The 22540-nt window shown below is 36.3% G+C and overlaps 1 long non-coding RNA gene across 1 annotated transcript in view; it reads left to right on the forward strand.

Annotated features, from left to right (window-relative positions):
* The window catches only part of LOC137274466 (uncharacterized), an 89874-nt gene extending 67566 nt beyond the window's left edge, over positions 1–22308 (forward strand). The window contains exon 3 of the long non-coding RNA XR_010956184.1: positions 22076–22308. This is a non-coding gene — a long non-coding RNA (uncharacterized lncRNA). The remainder of the gene's footprint in view (positions 1–22075) is intronic.
* Positions 22309–22540: the final 232 nt, after the last annotated feature.

Raw genomic sequence — 22540 nt, forward strand, 5'->3', positions numbered from 1 at the left:
ACCTTTTACGAGGTTATCCCATAAAGATTTTAACTCAAAAGCAATAAGTGTCAGGTTACTGAGGGACATAAACGTGTAAGATTATCCCAAATTTGATCAGCCCTATTGTTCACAGATTAAATGCCTGGTAAAAGACCCTGTCTTTTTGTACAAAGATTCTGCAAAGCCTTGAGATGGAGTTACTTTTCATACAGGTGTATGATATTTTTTGTCACATGGCTGGTCTCCTATGCTGCATGTTCTAAAAGTGAATAAAAATGTCACAGTCACAGGGAAAAAAATGAAATACATTTTTCTGAACTTCTTCTGACAATATCAATGTATTTTTTTTATAACCAAAAGTCAAAGCACTGCACTGTAAATGTCATGTTCAACTTGACCTTCATGGGTCATTCTGTTTCATATTTTTTCCTGCCCAGCAAGCAAAATATCAAAATATGTAAACCATATTTTAGTGTTTTAGTTGTTATCTACATTGTTGCAAACATTTAGTTAGATCTAGACACTATTGTACATGGTGTTTTTAGTTCCACACTCTACTGGAAATTTCAACTATTTTTAAATAATTCTGTAAGTGCCACAACAGACTGTTTAGGTCTATCATTAAATTTCACAGTCTACACAGTTTCACCCTCCTGTCTTTTAACTGCATGCCTTGACTGTATGATGTTTTATCAACGCATCTTGATATTTATATATCAGGAGACGTGTGGGTGAGATTCTCTTCACAAAATCATTCATCAAATGTTTTCCATTTTGTAAACAATAATACCTTGTGTCTTGAGAAAGAAAGTACATCGACCCAGCTTTTGAGGTAGACAGATTAGTGATGTTATTTCGGTCATGGCACCAGTGAGTGAGTGAGCATGGTTTGATGTGTCTTTTAGCAATATAGCAGCAATATCACAGCATAAAACACCAGAAATGGGCCTCACACATTGAACCCATGTGTGGAATCAAAGCCAGCTGTTCGGTATGATGAGCTAACACTTTACCCACACTCTACCCTAGTGCCCTTATATGGTATGAAGGTAATTTGTGATATCGCAATGGTCATCAAAGTGTTTTGATTTGATATTATTGCATTGATATCTGCTATGAGATATCTATTCATCTCATCAATGCAATACCTTTTGCTGATGAAACTTTTGGATGATAAATGAAATTTCCTGATATGGAAAAATCTTCGTTTCTCATTGCAATCTCTCAGTGGTAGACACCAAAACAAGAATGTAGATACTTCAACATTAATCTTACCAGTGTGCAGTTTCTGAATTTTCTGAAGTGGCATGATTTAGCTTTTGACAGCAGATAATAAATGAAATAACACTTTTTGTTTTACTCACAAATTTGTACTCAGATACACATTATACTGAAGAAAATATGCGATGTTTTGCACAGAGAATGATATCTTAACTTTGTTCTGTTCCTATTTAACAAATACACTAAAAATACTTTTTGAAATTTACAAGCCAATTACATTACTGCTTATGTGATAAAAGCATCCAATATAAAAAGGCGAATTAATATGTATTTCTAATTCATTTAAACTAAGAATAAAATGACATTACTATTTATGTAAGAACAACAAAAAACTAAGAAAAAACTATTTCCAGAAAAAGTTAATATGTATTTTTTCTTCATTTAGATTAAGAATTAAGTTCATAACTGACCTTGTGCTTGAGCAAATTCTCAGCTTCTTCACCATACAGCTGACAGACACGACAAACCAATGAGCTTAGACTTGACAACAAGCATTCAAATGAAAGTCACAAAGAATATTTTTTATAGCTCATACACAATGTACATGTTGATATGCGCCATATCAAATTGTACTTTCACAATTCATTAGTTGTTGTTGACACGAGTAAACACTTTCGGGTATACACACTGTATCCGCTTCACAAATTGGCAACCACACACCTCAGAGAGTGAATACAAATATGTTTCTATTACAAGCATTTGCGCCAACACCCTACACATAAAATTCATATATTCAATGTGACCGGGCTCCATTGCTCGTCGTTGTGAGTGGGCAGAACAAAAATTCCCCAGAGAAGCAGAAGTATCAAGTACTCTAAATGGCTTCGAATTTAACACTTCACTAGCAGTCTCATTGGCAAATGTCAAAATACACCATGGACTCAAACACATCAAACCTTAGAAAATGTCTGACAAGAACCATGTAAAAAAACACCAAGCAATTCATCCAAAATGTGTTTGCTATATATGATGTTGATCGAAGAAATACATTCCAATACTTGGTCATGTAAGTAAAATGTATGTGATATATCTACTGATGTATGAATATGAACAAAAAAGAGTATCTTGAAACATACATTTTCAACCTTGGTATTTATATTGTTCAAACATCATAGAAACCCCATTAACACATCCACACAACTGGATTCCACATGTCGGGAAAACTAGAGCTTGCAACATGCACTAATGTTTCAGCTTCTAAAATGATTTCTTAAAATATAGTTGAACACTTGTACTTAATTCTTCCTGAATAAATCATACATCTGGACTACCAATCATCATTGTATATTACTGCTAAAAATTGATCAGAGGTGGTGGGGTAAATTTGTGAAGTCCAAGGAAACATCCATTTCTGATGTCCTCTTCCATGACATTGTTTGAAAATTGCTAAGACCAGAGTTAAACTAAAATCACTCACTCTGTAATAACCGATCATCACTGTTCATTACCGATGATAATTTTTAATAATGCAAGATCACTGCTTGATAAGTATTATCATGGTTTATACTTTGTTGTGATTGGTCACAACTCATCACTATTGTGTGAAATCTGTTCATAATATTCATCATCCTTGTTCATAATTAATCATGCTTGTGCATAACTGACCATCATTGTGCATGTCTGCATTTTTGTGTGTGTAGTTACCTTTCCATCCAGAAAAGAAGGGAAGTGGTATTATGCATGTGTCAGGTTTAAATTTTACAAGAATATGACATGCGAAGTGTCCTTAATATCCTATATTTTTTCAATAATATTAATATTGGATTGCTAATTTGGTCAACAGGACATTCAGTAATGTTTTGTGTCTTGTTTAGTACTGATGAAGACCCCATGATGATCGTTTTGTCGTAAGAGACGACTAATGGGATTGGATGGTCAGGCTCTCTGACTTGGTTGACATGTCATTGTATCCAAAACATGCAGAATGACGCTTGTGATGTTGATCACTGGCCTCTCTGGTGCAGGTTCGATTATTTACAGACCACTGCTGCATAGCTGCAATATTGCTGAATCTGGCATTAAACAACAATTCAATACAAACCAAACCTGATGATAACATTAATCTAAGGCTGCATAAAAACAAAATAATGTTTCTTGGACACATTTTTTCAAAAGTGAAGAGGGCGGTAAGACTTTTTTCTAAATTCCTACATGAAATAAACGGGAAACAAGAGGAACACAGCTTTATTTTTTCTCTCAGAAATACAGTGTGGACTGTTTAGCATGTTATAATGAGTGGTAGATTCTGTCACACTCTTTCTTACAGACACTCATTCTTATCATGGACAAATGGATGCTCGGGACTCTGCTAATCTAAACTATTTTTTTCAAATGGCAATAAAAAATTGTTATGCACACAAATAAAAGTGATGTGCCGATGCCCGAGAAATATTTCACTTTTTGCATTTAGCCTATAAAAAAGCATGTTCACGAGTCCTTAAAAGAGCAAAGTGATTGTGACTACAAAGTTGGCAAAATGTTAACGAAGGGCCACATGATTTCCAGCACACAGCAACATTTCTTCAAACTAGACAACTAAACTCGGTGAAATCAAAATTAATTGCCAGTGTTGTCATGGAGCAGTTGCCTTTCATCCCCTTCCTGTGATATATGTCTATCTTACATCAATGAAAAAAACTGTGTTCTGTAGAAATGATTGAAATAATTTGATTTGCCATCTTGACCACCTACGGCTTAGCGAGCACCTGCTGCCATGTTCCTGTGTCGGGATTATGTCAGGATAGTGTTCATACAGCAGACTAGTTTCATCCATAACAGCAAGTATAAGAAGAAATTCTGAAAAAAAATCATGATTTTGGATGATCATCGGTTTTTCAGAATTTAATTGCTTTACATCACCCAGTAGCATCATTTAACGATAACAGGTCATTGAAGGTTGGGGCGGTGGAGTAGCCTACTGTTTTATGCGTTTGCTCATCACAGCAAATGCCTGGGTTCAATTCCACACAGGGATACAATGAGCTAAGCCCATTTCTGATGTCGTCTGCTTTAGTATTCCTGGAACATTGATAGGGACTCATAGACAAGTGGCAGATTCAAATTTTCGTTTGCACAGGTAGGCAATCTGTGTGACAGGATTTCATATAAGACAGACCTAACTATTCACTTGGTATTACGTACAAGGTCAGTATTATCTTGAATATAGTTCACTTCTGTGTATATGTTAGATTTTCAAAGGAAACAATGCCAAATAATTCTTAGTTCAATCACCTCACACATGCTCATTTATTCCACAGAATCACAAAGTTCCGTTGATCAGTATTCGTCTACGTTGAGTTAGTATACATGAAATCTATGCAAACAGAACCACGATGAATACTGAATACTGATGCTGATGTAGCCATGATTTTCAGTGAGTTGATTTATTCCCTTGGCTGGCCATGGATCATTGTTCTCTGTAGGTCTGACAAATAATACTAACCAAACAGTATTCACATCTGTCTCGACCTAGAACAGGCATGTAACTGGTGCTGTATTCATGTGTCTGTGTAAAAGCATCAAGCATGCAACACCATTAGGATGTTAATGTGTCTATTTCAGATTACATTTTTGAACAAACCATAGAATTCATGAATAAGTGAATCATAGGTACTACAAGATAGGTCAATGTTCAAACGTCAGCAAAATGGCAATAAAGTTGTATGAATGGATCAGTGAAAATCAACCATGACACCAGGTATTTGATAAAAGAGCAAGCAAGCTTTGCCATAGTACTATCATCACTGTTACTCTACCATACCAGACAGTAAACTAGAACAGGCGCTTAAAGTCTTTGGAAAGGCATTTAGGTTTTTTCATTAATGTTCAAGGTTGCAGCCAGCAATATTCCATCTTCATGGCAGCGGTCTGTAAACAATCTGGAACAGACAATCCAGTGATAAACAGCATGGGCACTGATCTGGGATGCAATGACATGCGTCAACCAAGTCAGTGAGCATGACCACCTGATCCGATTAGTCGCCTCTTACAACAAGGGTTGTTGAAGACAAGTCCAACCTGGATCTTACCACTATCTTCATGGGTGGACTGTCAATATTCAAACATCAAAACTGACCAAATTATCAAATCGTATTGTCCACATTGCTACATAAGTCAATAATCTCAAACACAATGCCAAATTTTCTGGCTCAGAAATTCAGGCTGATAGCTGACACCTATAAAATTTAAGTTCTTCTTTTCAAGCAAATGTTGAGTAGGTAGAGAACACAGGAAAGGACAGGATATATAAGAAAGAAACAACAAATATATACTGACTGTTTGATGGAGTAATGGATTCCATAATCCACACTTCCCAAAGCTACTGTAATCCACATCAACCGATCTTTGAAGATCATGCCTTGGACTGAAGTCCAGATGCCTTTCAATTAATGTAAGTGATGGTGATGAGTTGGGTTTTTCCAAACAGTTTATGTATTTTTAATTTGCAGAGAAAAGACCAGACTATTCATATTATATGAAGTTAGTGAAGATTCTGTGTATATTCAACTGATAAAAAGATGAATCCTGATTGATTTATTTCCCTCTGTACTGTTAATAAGTACTGACATAGAAAAGGGATACAATCAATTAATCTTATTCACCTACTGATTTATTTGTTTACTCGGACCACGGGGGGGGGGGAAACAGTGAGACTGTTAACACAACCATCTTTCTCAATGACCCATTTTCTCCACTATCAGCAAGTTGGACACCTGCTGTGCAGAGGAGGCAACTCTGATGATGGTGTTATCATGATACACTTTGTAAATATCTACAGAAAAAAATATAAAAAATTGTGCTGATTTGACATGTCAAATTACCAAAACAATGCAAATCCGCCATTACAATCCCCAGGGGGAAAAAAAGACTGAAATGATCATATCTGTAATCAATCTTATTGCCTAGGCATCACTTGGTTTGGCTTATTAGTTTCAATAGATCAATTGATGAAATACCTCTTCAGTTCTCATATCTGTGGTTGAAAATAATTATGTCCTATCATTTCAACAAACACATAATTCTGTTTTTCTGTTAGTCATACAGTATGAAAAAGTACAGAATTATGCCTGAAAGTGCTAAAAATGAATCTCCCCAAGAAATGTCAGGCAAAATTATAAGGTGTATTTTTTCAGTCAAATTCAATTTGAAGTCTGTACAATCCTTTCTTGGACAGAACATTCTAAGACAGGAATTGTTGGCATTCACACTGCCTAGTGTTCATGTTAAACAACAAACATTCAAATTTCATTTCGTTCTATGCAATAAACAAGAAGTTGTCAACCATAAAGTTGTTTGTTTCATTTTTGACTCACCAACATCAAGAATGCTGATAAAACAATTACATTCAAACTTAGTCATTTATCCGAATAGGTTGAGGAACGAAACATCTGATTTCATTGACTGAGACATTTTCTTTATATGCTTAGGTGAAACTTAAGAAAAATCCCATTTACTGCAGTATGTATTGAGGTTTTGTTTTTGATATTATCATGCTTTGTGTTATTAGACACTAGTTATTACATTTGTATTTCCATAAACATGAACATTATTTTCAAAACTGGATCATTTAATCATTAACACAATAGTTTGTGAATTTAGTTTTACGCCGCTTTTAGCAATATTCCAGCAATATCACGGTGGGGGACACCAGAAGATGGGCTTCACACATTGTACCCATGTGGGGAATCAAACCCGGGTCGACCAATGTGACGAGCGAACGCTTTAACCACTGGGCTACCCCACCGCCCCCATTAACACAATAAACTAGAAAACTAGAAAACAAAACAAATTCAGCAACAACATATGGTGCAGTATTGCAGCACAAATCAGACGAGTCAGCAACAACATTCGGTGCAATATTGCAGCACAAATCAGACGAGTCAGCTATCACCCATTCACTTAAAAGCAGACTTGGAGCGGCCAAAGCCTAATGTTTTTTTAGGTATATGGAAAAAGAAGACCCACATTATAGCATGATTGTCAGCAAAAGCTTCATAGAATAACTTGCAATATATTCATTTAAGATACCTATAGATGACATTTGTCCAGTGAAAATTGTGTATTTTCCAAACAATGTGTTTCTGCTATGATGATTGTAACTCCCATAGATTTGAGACAGTCACCATGGTGCAATTGTTGTCTTTTTCATGTCATGTTATATAGGGGCAGTGGAGCAGAACAGGGGTAAAAGTGTTTGCTTGTCATGCCGAGGATACAATGTGTTAAGCCCTTTTCTTGGTACCAATTTCTGGTGTCCACTGCTGTGTTTTTGCTGGAATTTTGGTGTACAATCATATTCACTCACTTGATAAATATTAAAAACATTTTGTCACAAACAAATTGCAAACCATGTCATTTGATAATTAATTTTGGTATCTGTTTAAGGGAAATGTATGACTTGCAATAAAAAGATATTTGCAATAAAAAGAATACTACAGAACAGGAATGATAAAAATGACTATCATAAACAGGACATCAAGATATTCAAATATATTGCTATAAGGAGATTAACATTGTTTTTCAGGAAAATCAGAATTAATAAATGAATGTGAATATATGCCACTGTGTGTTTCGCTGAAAAACATCTATGGTCTGTTTTGGCATTCTCGATGTTCATCTGCAGATGATTACCAAGCATTATAAAAGAAATGGCCATCGACATGGCAACATGAATATCTCATGTCAAATCAGTTGTGTTTGGATGATCAAACGTTTGATTTACTTGACATTTTAGGTATCATGTATCAAGATGTCATAACATCCTTGACAGATATCATGTATGGTTCAAACATGTTTGAGTACAAGTAGAAAGAACATGACAACTTTACTCATTAATGCTTGCTGTTCAAGTTTTTTTAACAGATATCTGGAATTCAATGAGTATCATAATCCTAGAAATTTAAAAAAAATTAATAATAAGCATTTATTCTTGATAATACATAAAATGTCACTGCAAGAGAATAACCATTCTTGTCACTTACTGAAATACATTCCAATTGGAATCAATGACAAACTGGCTGTTAAAAGTTATGACTCGATCACTGAAAATCAATGACACCAGGTGTTCACAAGTGGAAAACACCAGGTGTTCACGGCAAGTGGAAACATGCCTTTCCAACAGACAAGAACACATGAAACATGTATCTTGATAATCATGTCATCTACCTATATGCAGTTAAGGCTGAGATTTACTGAGATCAAATCGAACTCATACCTAGCCTTACAGAGAACTGAGATCAAATCGAACTCATACCCAGCCTTACAGAGAACTGAGATCAAATCGAACTCATACCCAGCCTTACAGAGAACTGAGATCAAATCGAACTCATACCCAGCCTTACAGAGAACTGAGATCAAATCGAACTCATACCCAGCCTTATAGAGAACTGAGATCAAATCGAACTCATACCCAGCCTTACAGAGAACTGAGATCAAATCGAACTCATACCCAGCCTTACAGAGAACTGAGATCAAATCAAACTCATACCCAGCCTTACAGAGAACTGAGATGAAATCGAACTCATACCCAGCCTTACAGGGAACAGAGATCAAATCTAACTCATACCCAGCCTTACAGAGAACTGAGATCAAATCTAACTCATACCCAGCCTTACAGAGAACTGAGATCAAATCGAACTCATACCTAGCCTTACAGAGAACTGAGATCAAATCGAACTCATACCCAGCCTTACAGAGAACTGAGATCAAATCGAACTCATACCCAGCCTTACAGAGAACTGAGATCAAATCGAACTCATACCTAGCCTTACAGAGAACTGAGATCAAATCGAACTCATACCTAGCCTTACAGAGAACTGAGATCAAATCAAACTCATACCTAGCCTTACAGAGAACTGAGATCAAATCGAACTCATACCCAGCCTTACAGAGAACTGAGATTAAATCGAACTCATACCCAGCCTTACAGAGAACTGAGATCAAATCGAACTCATACCCAGCCTTATAGAGAACTGAGATTAAATCGAACTCATACCCAGCCTTATAGAGAACTGAGATCAAATCGAACTCATACCCAGCCTTACTGAAAACAAGTCAAATCTCATACAGGGCAAGCCAAACAGCATACTTGGCTTTACTGAGAAAGAATGAGTCATGAAAAGTCATTTCAAGACATTTGTACATCCCAGAAACATTTTAAAGTGCTTTTGTACAACAATTTTTAAAGATTTATTAAAATATCTGAAACTTCAGTGTATCTTTCTACATTATGAAAGGCAGTTGTGGAGCCTGTTGGTTAAAGCATCGCTGTCACACTGAAAACCTGGTTCGATCATGTACATGAGTGCAATGTGTGAAGTCCATTTCTGGTGTCAACCAGGATGACATTGCTGGAATATTGCTATAAGCTGTGTAACACCACACTCACTCACTCACTCTTTACATCATGACACTGGGAATTAAACTTGAAAGTCTTTTGTCATGTCACACACAATGCAGCACACAGCTACAAATCATAACACTTATTTTGGACATCACACACCGAATATAGATCCAACCCCCATCAAACCTTTTTGTATGTAGCAGCCAGGGGCTAATTGCTTCTACTTTCTCAAACTTGGAAAACACCTCCAAGGTATTAAAAACACAAATTTCTTATCTTTTGACAGCTTCTCACACCAACTGACACTTTTCAAGTGTGGAAACAGCTAGGGCCATACTGTTCTGCTCTCCTGGTTCGGATATAAAAACAAATGATGCTTCCCTCAGACTAGACACAAGTCTTTTCATTTCCACCCTGGGGTTGAGCTGAATAATAATTCTATCTTCTTTCATATGACATTTGTAAATTATGAAACATGAAAAACGCTGTGTCTGATGAAATATTTGAAGTCTGTTTCCTATGGCGGAGACATCAGTAAAAATATGAAAGTCATATTAAATCAATGGTGCTTTGCCTTCATGTACATTTCAGATTTTCTTGTGTAATGTTCACAGTGAGGGACAAGATGATTTTTATTTTGTTGCTTTTCTTGTACGTAATTTGTAAGAGATTTCTTGTACATAATTTTTAAGAGAAGCACTATATCCATTTTGATTAAAATTGGGTAATTGAAATGACATTTACTTTGTTAACCTTTAGCGTCCTTTTGTCCGCAAAGAAAAAGACGACAGTTCAAAATGAATCAAAATGAACACCCTCAGGGATGTTGAAGTTAGTATTTGTCTTACAAACAATTTCCAGGAAAGATTTATATCTGCAAAGTAGACACTGTGTGTCACAAACAAATAAAGCCGAAATTCATCATCATGAACCTTGATTTGTCTCCCTTAGTTTTCATGGATCCACTGAACATGTGTTGAATACTTGTTTTAAGTTGATGTTGTTTGTTGTTAAATGCAGTACTCAGCAGTATTCCAGCTGCAAGGCAGCAGTCTGTAAATAACTGAGCCTGGATCAGACAATCTGTGCCTCTGGTATGTGGTGACATGTATCAACCAAGTGAGACTGACAATCAAACCCTGTTAGCATGGTTGCTGTATACCAATTCTAACCCAATCTTCAAGGATCTGATCTGGTTTAAATTTGTCAGCACAAGATGCAAGCCTGAACAGCTTTCATCATTCTGGGATTTTCTTCCACCTAAAGCGGTCATTGCGAGTCCATTTACTGATATATTGCTCTTGGCTGAGTTGAACTCACTCACACACTTGAGAAGCACCAACAAAGCATGGTATGTCTTCTCTTGCCCAAGATGACACATAGTGATTACACTTAATCATCTGAATAATGATGTAGTTTTTACCTGCATCTAGTGTATGAATACTGTAAGTCCAAAATCCCAAGCATCTGTTTTCTTGAGACATTTCTCATTGTCATTATTCTCTAAATGTTCATTTATATATTACCTTAACATGGGAGGAATCCAGCTTGTTTCATGAAGCCTGCAAAAACAAAAACTTAGAATTAGAATCTGGATTCAAATCCAGTAGTAGTTTAACATATGTTATATTTAGGATTACATTTTCTTAGTAAAGATCAAATTCTAGTAATTTATGGAGTTGAGTCCCATCCCGGATTGAAACCCACACCCACAGAGTCAGGCACCTATTCACCAGCACACAACGTCAGCTGCCTGACCCGCTCAGCCACCTCGACTTTCACAAAAATGAAAGTCGGATAACAGATAGTCTAGACTGCAACCTTTGTGTACCCCTCTGATAGCGGGTTTGAATCACGGATGATACTCAACTCAAGAATGTACTTTACTAAGAATTTGTACTTTACTAAGAATTTGTACTTTACTAAGAATTTGTACTTTACTAAGAAAGTGTAATCTGAAACATATGTTACATTTGACCACTTTCTAAATGGCATTTCGGTTGTGGGAGCAATGCCAATTTACACTTATCAGAGGGGTACACAAAGCCTGCAATCTAGACTATCTGTTGTCCGACTTCCATTTTTGTAGAAGTTGCAGTGGCTGAGTGTTTTCAGCGGCTGACTGTGTGTGCTGGCAATGAGATGCCTGACTCTGTGGGTGTGGGTTCGAATCTCAGACTAGACTCAACTCAAAAATGTACTAGAATCTGTACTTTACTTAGAAAGTGTTATCCCAAATATAACATATGTTACATTTGACAATTTTCTAAATGGCATTGTGTAATCCAGCAGTAGTTGATCCTGGTGGCAAGTAAGGGTGGGTAACTCTAAATATCTAAATCTCATAACTCTAAATATCTGAATCTCATAACTCTAAATATCTGAATCAGACAAGAACTAACTCTATGATTTGTAGAAATGCAAATGTCATATTTCCATCCCAAAATCTGGTAAGGGGCTCAAAGCCACAGGGCAATTATTGCTTGAAGAGTTAAATCCTTAAACATAGTCAAGATAGCTTTGTAGAGCCATTCTTGTTTGCAGTATTCAGATGGTGATAATTATTTTGCACAGGTCCATCAAGGCAACACGAAATGATGAAGAGCTGATTGCAGCTTAGCCAACAAACATACAGCAAAGACAAGCTGTTTGACTGTCAAACACAGCACTGTGAGACACTGTGAAATCATTGTGTTTACTTAGCTAGATTTCTGATATCCGTGATGTGAACACTGAAAGCAGATAGCTGACATTATATAATTTTACCAGGTTCCTAACACATTTCAAACACCATCATGCAATTCAGGTAATTCAGAATGGGCAGTGGGATAGCCTAAAGGTTAAAGCATTTGCTCATCACAGCGAAAACCTGTGTTCAATTCTCCACATGGGTACAATGTGTGAAGCCCATTTCTGATGTGATAATGTTGCAATATTACTAAAAGCGTAAAACCATGCTCGTGAAGGAAATTCAAGAAAATCACAAATTTACTGTTTATTTGGTCTGTACTTACGTATTCAGAAATGTCAGGGTACTTTTAAATGATAATGTGTAGTTTTCTATTTTAAAAACTGTGCAAAATACTGATCAAGATGATGTTCATTTAATGTTCATTTTCTAAATCATCCACCCTGTGTACAGCACCTTACACTCAAACAAATACAGCATGGTTTGGGAGTATGCTTTGACTTTCACAAACTAGTTAAACCACCTGTTTGTGCCATTCAAACATGATTGATAGAATGAGCACACCACTATGATACACAACCAGGTCAACCGTGAACCAATATATATATGCATAGATCACTGAAAATGGTTACTTTTTTAAATGAAGTACACCTGTAATGAGTTGAGAATATCACTATTTATTACGTTATTCAATGCACCATTGTGGTATAAAGTTGTTTTAACATCATATCCTTGAGTATATAAATACATAGTTGACCTTAGATTTGTATAGTTCTGACAATTAAAGAGATAGTGGAGAACGTCTTCGTTATCATGACCGTATGACCAAATTTCTATAGCATATTTGTACTAAGACACAAAAATGGTTAAATGATAAATTCTGATATTACTTCATGACGAGAGGTCATAATGTTATTAATATTATTTCAGAGACCTTTGAATTTTTTATCCACTGTCACAGAAAGAATATCATATCATTTGACAGGGGAAGGATGACACGTGTGTTGACCCGGAATGATAGGGAAACACAAAATTCACATTAGATGTATTCCTTGGAGTGTTTATAACATAATCGTATGGCTGTGTATGACAAATATCTATCTAACATTATGTTTTGGGAACAAAAAGTGCACAGTCCTGTCCAATACGATGACTAGAAGTGGGGATTCTGCCTGGATCTCGTACACTGAATATACATTCATACATGAAAACATTCATGGTCGGCATTTACAGTTACATAAAACATGACAGCAGTTAAAGCTTTGAATTGCATTTAGGAGATATGCACATAAAGGGAATGGTTGCTAGAGATGTGAACTTCTGAAATATGAGGAACACTTTGTTTAATATGAGGAGCACTTTGGGTAATATTCTTCAAAACACCTGATGAAGGCATAAGAACACATTCTGAAATATTTGCAGAGGGGTGGTAGAGTAGCTTAGAGGTTCAAGTGTTTGTTGATCATGCTGAAGACCTTAGGTCCAATTCTCTACAAGAGTGCAATTTTTGTGATAATGCTGGAATATTGCTGAAAGTGGCATAAAACCATACTAACTCATGTTAAGTGTAGAATTCATGGGTTTTCGTAATCAATAAAAAAACAAATTTTGGTTTTGAACAATGCTCATCTGAATTTTTATTCAACGGAAGAGTGAGTTTGGTTTGATGCTATTCTCATCTGAATGTTAATTCAGTGGGTGAGTGAGTTGGCTTGAAGCTATTTTCATCTAAATGTTTATTCAGAGGGTGAATGAGTTTGGTTTGATGCTATTCTCATCTGAATGTTAATTCAGTGGATGAGTGAGTTGGTTTGATGCTATTTTCATCTAAATGTTTATTCAGAGGGTGAGTTTGGTTTGATGCTATTCTCATCTGAATGTTAATTCAGTGGGTGAGTGAGTTGGCTTGAAGCTATTTTCATCTAAATGTTTATTCAGAGGGTGAATGAGTTTGGTTTGATGCTATTCTCATCTGAATGTTAATTCAGTGGGTGAGTGAGTTGGCTTGAAGCTATTTTCATCTAAATGTTTATTCAGAGGGTGAATGAGTTTGGTTTGATGCTATTCTCATCTAACTGTTTATTCAGTGGGTGAGTGAGTTTGGTTTGATACTATTCTCATCTGAATGTTTATTCAGTGGGTGAGTGAGTTTGGTTTGATGCTATTCTCATCTGAATGTTTGTTCAGCGGGTGTGTGAGTTTGGTTTGATGCTATTTTGATCAGTCTGTCAGTTATATCCTTGAATGCCATCTCTGAAGGAAAACAGTTGTGCAGGTCTCAGATGTTTAATTTGACGTCTGCACTGATAAAAACGTTTGTTCTTGTCCGTTCCCGCAAAACAATACAATGTTTTTTGTTTTTTGCTGCTGGTCACCAGACAAAAGGTTTGATGAAAGTGTAACCCATACATACGCTACCCCCCTTCTACAGGCTGCTCTGTCTACTGGGGATTTAGTAAGAATACTTACTAGACCAGTTCTTATCTCCAGTTAACTAACAAAACAGAGGAGATAGGTCTACTGGTGATTTAGCAAGATGTCTTTGGTACTGTTGCAAAGTTTGGATTCTCTAGACACCACAGCTCTATACATGACACAACTTTGTGAACTAACACACCTTAGTTTAAACCCAATGTCTATTCAGAATATGAATATCATGAAGCTTCTAATGAAGGTTAAAATGCACATTGAATAACTGATATCTTTCATCACAGATCATGTCTACAGTGTGAAATAATATCTCATCATAGGGTGTAATGTTCATTTCATCTTGCTGTGTTAAGATCTACTGACCTGTAATAAGATGTCAAAATGAATCTGTGTTTGGATGAAAAAAACCCACAGAATCTTAGAATCAGGATAATGGTATTCGTGGGGAGCTCCACCGCAGCTTGATGCACAGTGATTTCACTGTTAGATTAAGAAAAATATCCTGTGCTGAGCTTGGGGATTACAAGCATACATGAAAATGTGTCACTGAATGATGATACGTGTGATCAGCATTAAAATGAACGTATTGTCTTGTAACAGACATAAAATATAAACTCAAAATGCATATGTTACATTTTCACTTTCACAATTTTCTTGCTCTGTATATTGATTTGGAGGGAAAATAAAAACAACAGATGTTTGATTTATGTGGAAAAAATATTTTGAAATAAAACTAAAACCTAACACACCCTTCATTTTACAATTTATGTACTGTAAATTTACGTACATTGTATCAACATGTGAACAAGCAAGTGAGTTACAAGTGAATGAGTGAGTGAGTGAGTGAGCTTTTCGCAATATTCCAGCAATAGCTCAGCCCTCCTCGATAAATCCAGGAAAAACGTTCCAATAAGTCTCCACTATAGCCTGGAATACATCTCTAGCTTGGCCCGAAAATTTTATTACCTCCCTTTGCTGGGTCTGCATTCTCACAGTAGCCAATCAGCTAAGCCGCCCTTACAACTGAACTTGGAACTTGCCAAAGATAGTGGTTGCAGCTGTGAAGGTTTGTTAGCAGTGCGACTCAAATTTTGGGGAAATCATACAGACACATTGATAGGTCCAAAAATTAAAAAAGAAAATACATATGCAAATACTCCTTCTGCCCCTTTCAGAGAACCTGTGCATGGTTCATGTTGCCAAGTCTAATCAGATAATTTGAAAAGTGAAAGTGAATTGTTATTGGTTCACTCAGGTTCCCAGCGTATACACTTGATTGGATAAAAATCTAGCCCACTGAGGTAATGAATTTATCGGGCTTAGCCGTAGATGCATTCAGGGTATAGTGGAGACTCATCTGAACGTATACCATCAAGATATTGAGGATGTAGCTCTGCAGGAGACACCAGAAATGGCTTCACACTTAGTACCCATGTGGGGAATTGAACCCAGACCTGACAAGTGAATGCTTTAACCATTAGGATAACCCTATTTGTATATGCAATATAATTAAGAGTTAATAAATATGTCATTTCATTTTCAGTCAAATTTGCCATTACTCCATTATTATTGGAACTAAAACAAGAAATAGTGAATCCAGTCTCATCAGGATTTGCCCAACTGTGAAAATAGAAAGTATATTTGCACTACAGTGAAAGCGACACTGACACAAGTATGTTTTGCTTTGCTTGTTACTTAAAGGGGCACTCAGCGCTATCCAACTCTATCACAGTGGTCTAGAAGTTACCAGGTTCAAACAGACAACCTGGTAATTGGCTTTATGAACACTGATGTAAATATCTTTATCTGCAAAACTATCATTAATTATAATATACAAGTATAGACACAGAGAAAGCATTATGCTGTAATACCATTAATAGTACATGTATATAATTCAATTGACCGCTGAGTATAGAAAGTCAAATTAACCTTCCCGTGCATGTGTTTGTGATTTGTGGCTCTAGCAGAATTTTAGAAAGTGATTCCTAAACACATGATTAAGTGAAACAGACTTTTAGAGGATATTTGTAATGGTTTTGTTGCCTTTATGTGCACAGCAACAACAAACAAGGCCTTCATCATACCGATTTAGGCTCACAGAGAAGCTATGGCTAGTCTAGACCCCTGTACATTAAAGAGAAGCACGTTAGAGATGTAATATTGATTCAAGTTGTGTAAATCCCCAATCATTCACTCATTACTACAATCATGGATGTCACTGACAAAGTAACAAATAGACAACAAGCGTGTCTCAACCGCTGGGTGTCATTTGGTGGTGTGAGCAGCGCAGCCTGGCTTTATATTGTAACTCACATGTATAAGAGTGTGTCAGCTTGTTGGAGGGAAGCCCAAAGTAATGCACTTTATAGATATTTCCACCAGTCACCAGACTTTTACATACAGGTATGGTGATGAAAACTGGACAAATCAGTGTCCATCACTGGACTGTTTAATCCAGATTTGGTTGTTTTCCAAACCACATTGTAAAATGAATGAGTGGGTGAGCTTAGTTTTAAACTGCACTCTGCAATATTCCAGCTATATGGTGGCAGTCTGTAAATAATTGAGTCAGTGATCAACAGCATAAGTATCGATCTGCACAATTGGGAACCGATGACATGTGTCAACCAGGTCAGCGAGCCTGAACACCTGATCCCGTTAGTCGCCTCTTACGACAAGCATAGTCGTAATGGAACATCTGTCTGTCAGTTTAACTGATTGAGTGACTTTCATTTAACAGCACTTTAATATAAATTATCACTGAATGAGAGTAATCAGTGTTGATTATCTACCAATACAGATTTGATTGGCAGAAAAGGCAAAACAGCTCCTAAAATCATGTATGGATGAATCTAAGAAATTAGTTTTTTTTGTTTGTTTGTTGTTTAACACTGCACTCTGCAACATTCTAGTAACATGCCAGCAGTTTGTAAATAATAAAGTCTTGACCAGACAATCAAGTGATCAACTGCATGAGCATTGATATACACAATTTTGACATGGTGACATGTGTCAACCAAGTCAGTAAGTCTGATCATTGGATCTCACTAGTGGCCTCTAACGACAAGCTTGGGTTACTAAAGATCACTTCAAACCCAGATCTTTACAGGTCCTGAAAATCAATCATGATACTAATTCTAGTCCTTTTTCAGTTGAGTCTCATCGGGGGTTCGAACCTACACCCTCAGAATCAAGTACCTAATCGCCACCACACAAGTTGGGGAAGTTGCAGGGGCCAAGTGGGTTAGGCAGCTTACTTTGTGTGATATATCACAATACTAATATTTTAGTCATATATTGCCAAAGTATTGTGCACTGAAGCTGGGATATGATATGAATCCTGATATAAGGGTAGCAATAAAATATGCATCACGATACTACATTCTTTAATTCTAAAACCACTACTAAAACCTTAAGATGAAAACAAAACCAATTTTACCTACTTCTTCAAATTCCACCAGCATTTTTCAGTGTTCAGTCAGAAACGAAATTAAGTTTACACACAGACTTTTGTTGATAACATGCGTGCAGTGTGCATGACATAGTTCTTGATGCAGAAATTTCCTAGAAAATGTTTACTAATGAAGGGTAATAAATATTTCATCATCAAACAAAAGTAAACCTTTTTTCTTGCAAGATGTCATGATTCAGCAATATCAAAAGTTAGATAGCAATGTATTGTGGCTCATTTGCTGTATCATATCAGAATATATGACAATGTGAAACTTTGTATCAATTCACTGTATCGGTGGCTCATGGATCAATAAATGAATTGTCATACCACAAGAGCATATGGGATTCGAACCAATTATTATGGGATTCTGGCACATCCTATGCACTGCCTTTATGTCTGAGCTACCAATGTGTCCACATCTAAACGGTCAGGTTGTTTTTGCTGGAACACTGCATATGGAATTCAAACCCATAAAAACAGAACTGAGCTACCAGTATATGAATTTAGGATTCAAACCCAAAATAGTATTCTGGCACATCAAAGGGACATAGTTTTGTACAGTGAAATGCACTGTCTTTATGACTAACCTCCAGTATGCCCCCATTACACTAGTCAAGTTATGGCTGCAAGTCCTAAATCTCAGTACACCATTGTATTAATAAATTCAATTCCTCAGAGGTATTCATATTTGTATCTGCCTCCAGCTAAGGCCAAACTAAATTAATTATCAGATTTTGATCATTGCCTGGCTCAACACCAAACAGCCTACTCACACCATTGCTTAGTCCCCAAGTACCTACAGCAGAAGAAAATCGATACATGGGTTGCCTCTTTTTAACTTGATGAAATAACCATATACCTAGTGCAACAAAACACTCATATAGCAAGTGAATCACATTAATGTACACAGACTACTTGTTTAAAAAAATAGATGCAAAAAATAAAGCACCTCCTGTCTCACACTTTTTTTTATTTTGGAGTAAACTCTAACAAATTTATTGTGGTGTAAGGAATATTATCCTGATAAAATGAAGGGGATATATGCCAGAACATAGTTTTACAAATGATGATAAGATGAGAAGTCTATTGGCTTAAAATGGCTGGACATCTCTACTTAGAAGCCCTGAACGGGTGAGGTCACAAAGCCACTGGCTCCAGACTCATCTACCATCTAGGATGTAGTAGATTCAGACGTGTGTTCGTGGGTAACATTTGAGTAAAAGCTGTTGTCTCTATACTGACAGGTACAAATTCAACAACTATGTGGTGTCTGGTAGATGCAGATCCATGGTCAAAGGCAGGAATTTGAGTGAATGTTAACTCATATTCATGAAATACCAAGGAAATAGTAGACATGGGTGAAAACCATTCTGAATGATAGCCCCATATTCAAGAAGTGCCATGGAATAGCAGATATAGATCCATATTCAAGGGTAGAAAACATTGTGAATACTGATGTCACTATACAGAAACCTCATACCCTACAACAACATTGCATTTGGCAGACACAGATCTGTGGTCAAACATGGAAACCATCGTGAATGTTGATGTCACTATACAAATGGCCTTGTATTTCACAACAATATTGCATTTGGCAGACACAGATCTGTGGTCAAACATGGAAACCATCGTGAATGTTGATGTCACTATACAAATGGCCTTGTATTTCACAACAATATTGCATTTGGCAGACACAGATCTGTGGTCAAACATGGAAACCTTTGTGATTGTTGATGTCACTATACAAATGGCCTTGTATTTCACAACAATATTGCATTTGGCAGACACAGATCTGTGGTCAAACATGGAAACCACTGTGAATGTTGAGGTCACTATACAAATGGCCTTGTATTTCACAACAATATTGCATTTGGCAGACACAGATCTGTGGTCAAACATGGAAACCTTTGTGATTGTTGAGGTCACTATACAAATGGCCTTGTATTTCACAACAATATTGCATTTGGCAGACACAGATCTGTGGTCAAACATGGAAACCACTGTGAATGTTGAGGTCACTATACAAATGGCCTTGTATTTCACAACAATATTGCATTTGGCAGACACAGATCTGTGGTCAAGTATGGAAACCATTGTGAATGTTGAGGTCACCAAACAGAAGCCTTGCATTTCACAACAATATTGCACTTGGTAGGCACAGACTAAGTGGTGAGGTCACATTACAGATTGTCCAAAATTCAGGAACCTTCACAGATGTAGAAGATCTATGCTTGTCCATATGTCTGAAGCTCAGGCTTTCCACAATATTCATGACATTAACTACAATGTAAAATTATGGATTCATGTTCCAAGAAATGACACTTGACATGTCTGAAGTCTGTCCCAATCAATACCTACATATAGATTATCCCTTGAATGTCTGACAAATCCACAGAAATATCAAAGCAAAGCATCATTTATTTCCTATAACTGATTCAATCAAGTTTACATACATCAAAATCACAACCTATAAAAGAATGTTGTCCCATAAATATCAATATACATATCTCATTCATCAGAACAAACTAACGCTATGAGAACAAAGGAGGTGGTATAGGAAATAGTATATAGTACATAGTACATAGTATATAGTACGTAGTACGTAGTACATAGTACATAGTATATAGTATATAGAACATGGTGTTTAGTATATACTGTATAGTACATAGACCAAGATATATAGTTTGTAGGACATATAGGATATATACGGTATACCAGACATACTCTATATAGGTATAGGATCATACAGCCTGTCTTAGCCAACTGGGAAAGTCATGGAAAGCTCTTTCTAGAACTTTCAGCTTTATATAAAGCACATGTATAGTAGAAATATGTAAAAAGTACAGGCACGTTTTCCAAACTGAAAGAAAAAATTTGTTCATGATTCAAGATACATTTTTATGTTAATCATGTTATCATATGTTAATGCAACTTTCTAAATATTTTCCTAAAAAATATGCTAGGATCACAGGTTTGCCCATGTATGTATATTAGAAAAATGCATCTTGAAAACCTAGAATCTGCCTCTTTGACATATACTACTAAAATGTTTATGCATGTACTGATCTGTTCCATATTGTTAGAAATAAATGAATCATGAGTATCCTACGATGAAACATAACATTATATGTAACAACTTTTTCTTTATTGCATTGAGCAACTTTTCAGATCAAACCATTATCAAGTTTAAAGCGACCATTGACTTACCAACTTCTACAATGCTGATCAAACAATTTTTATCCCAAGGAACCATCGTTAGACCTTGAGCTTGATATGAATATATCATATATTTTTATTGTAAAACACTGTTTCAGCATTTCAGTGAAACATTTGGTAATAGAACACGGTAACAAGGCTTTTAAAACTCTGTTAAACCATATCACTGTGTATGTGTACCTTTAAACTGTGAATTGAAGGAGAAAACCTCAAACTAAAGCATGACTTTCCATGAAAAAACACATACTGAAGGGAAAATAACCCTCACTGAGTACTAAAATCTAAACTGAATAAAAATGAGAAAGGCTGAAGTGGTGGTAGGAGTTAAAGTACCGTATATTACCGTTGATAAGCCGAATTTTGATGACCAAAAAAGAGCAGCATAAGGTTGTCGTCTCATCTATGGGTGACACTTCCATCATACTTTTTATCTGGTGACCAATAAGAAAACATCATTGTATAGTTCTGCGTGCACAAACAAAAGAGAAGGACTCAGTAAAGGAAGTACCTTTGAAAGGTCAATAAAGATGATGAAAACATTTCTCTTTCAAACAAAAAGTTCAATCCAAAACATCATTCATTTTCATGTCCATCACAATCAAAATAAAATGCAGTTGATGCAAACACAAAATCCAAGAGTAGTGAGTTTGAAAGCTTCATTGATATAGTTATATCTTTACAGAATGGCTGGCAAAATTAAGGAAGCAGGAAGAATGGACAGCAGACATTGTTCTATCGGAAAGAAAGAGCATGTTGGACCCACAAGATCTGGACCGGATGCTAATTGGATGAAAGAGACACAAGGAGACACCATCGGATATCCAGGAAGGACATTGTCCATCATAATTATCTGGGCATAGTTAAGAACAATTAATGAATCCGGATTTCACTGACAGGGTCAAGTCAGTGTAATGGAAACATGAGATGCAGGTAGGCGTCTCAACAATGACTTCTGCTGCTTGAGTTTGTAGGAGGTCAGGACCTAGAGCTGAGTCACCATGACCAAGCAGAAGACATTTACTGAAAATGGTCCTCAGGTTTCATAGAAAGGCATGAAATCACCTGAAATATGTCATTAGGGTCTGAACTGAGTCTCCATGACCATGTGTATATAATCCATTGAATAATGCCAATCAACTCATTTGTG

Source organism: Haliotis asinina, chromosome 2, assembly GCF_037392515.1.
Source record: "Haliotis asinina isolate JCU_RB_2024 chromosome 2, JCU_Hal_asi_v2, whole genome shotgun sequence".
Taxonomy (NCBI): Eukaryota; Metazoa; Mollusca; class Gastropoda; order Lepetellida; family Haliotidae; genus Haliotis; species Haliotis asinina.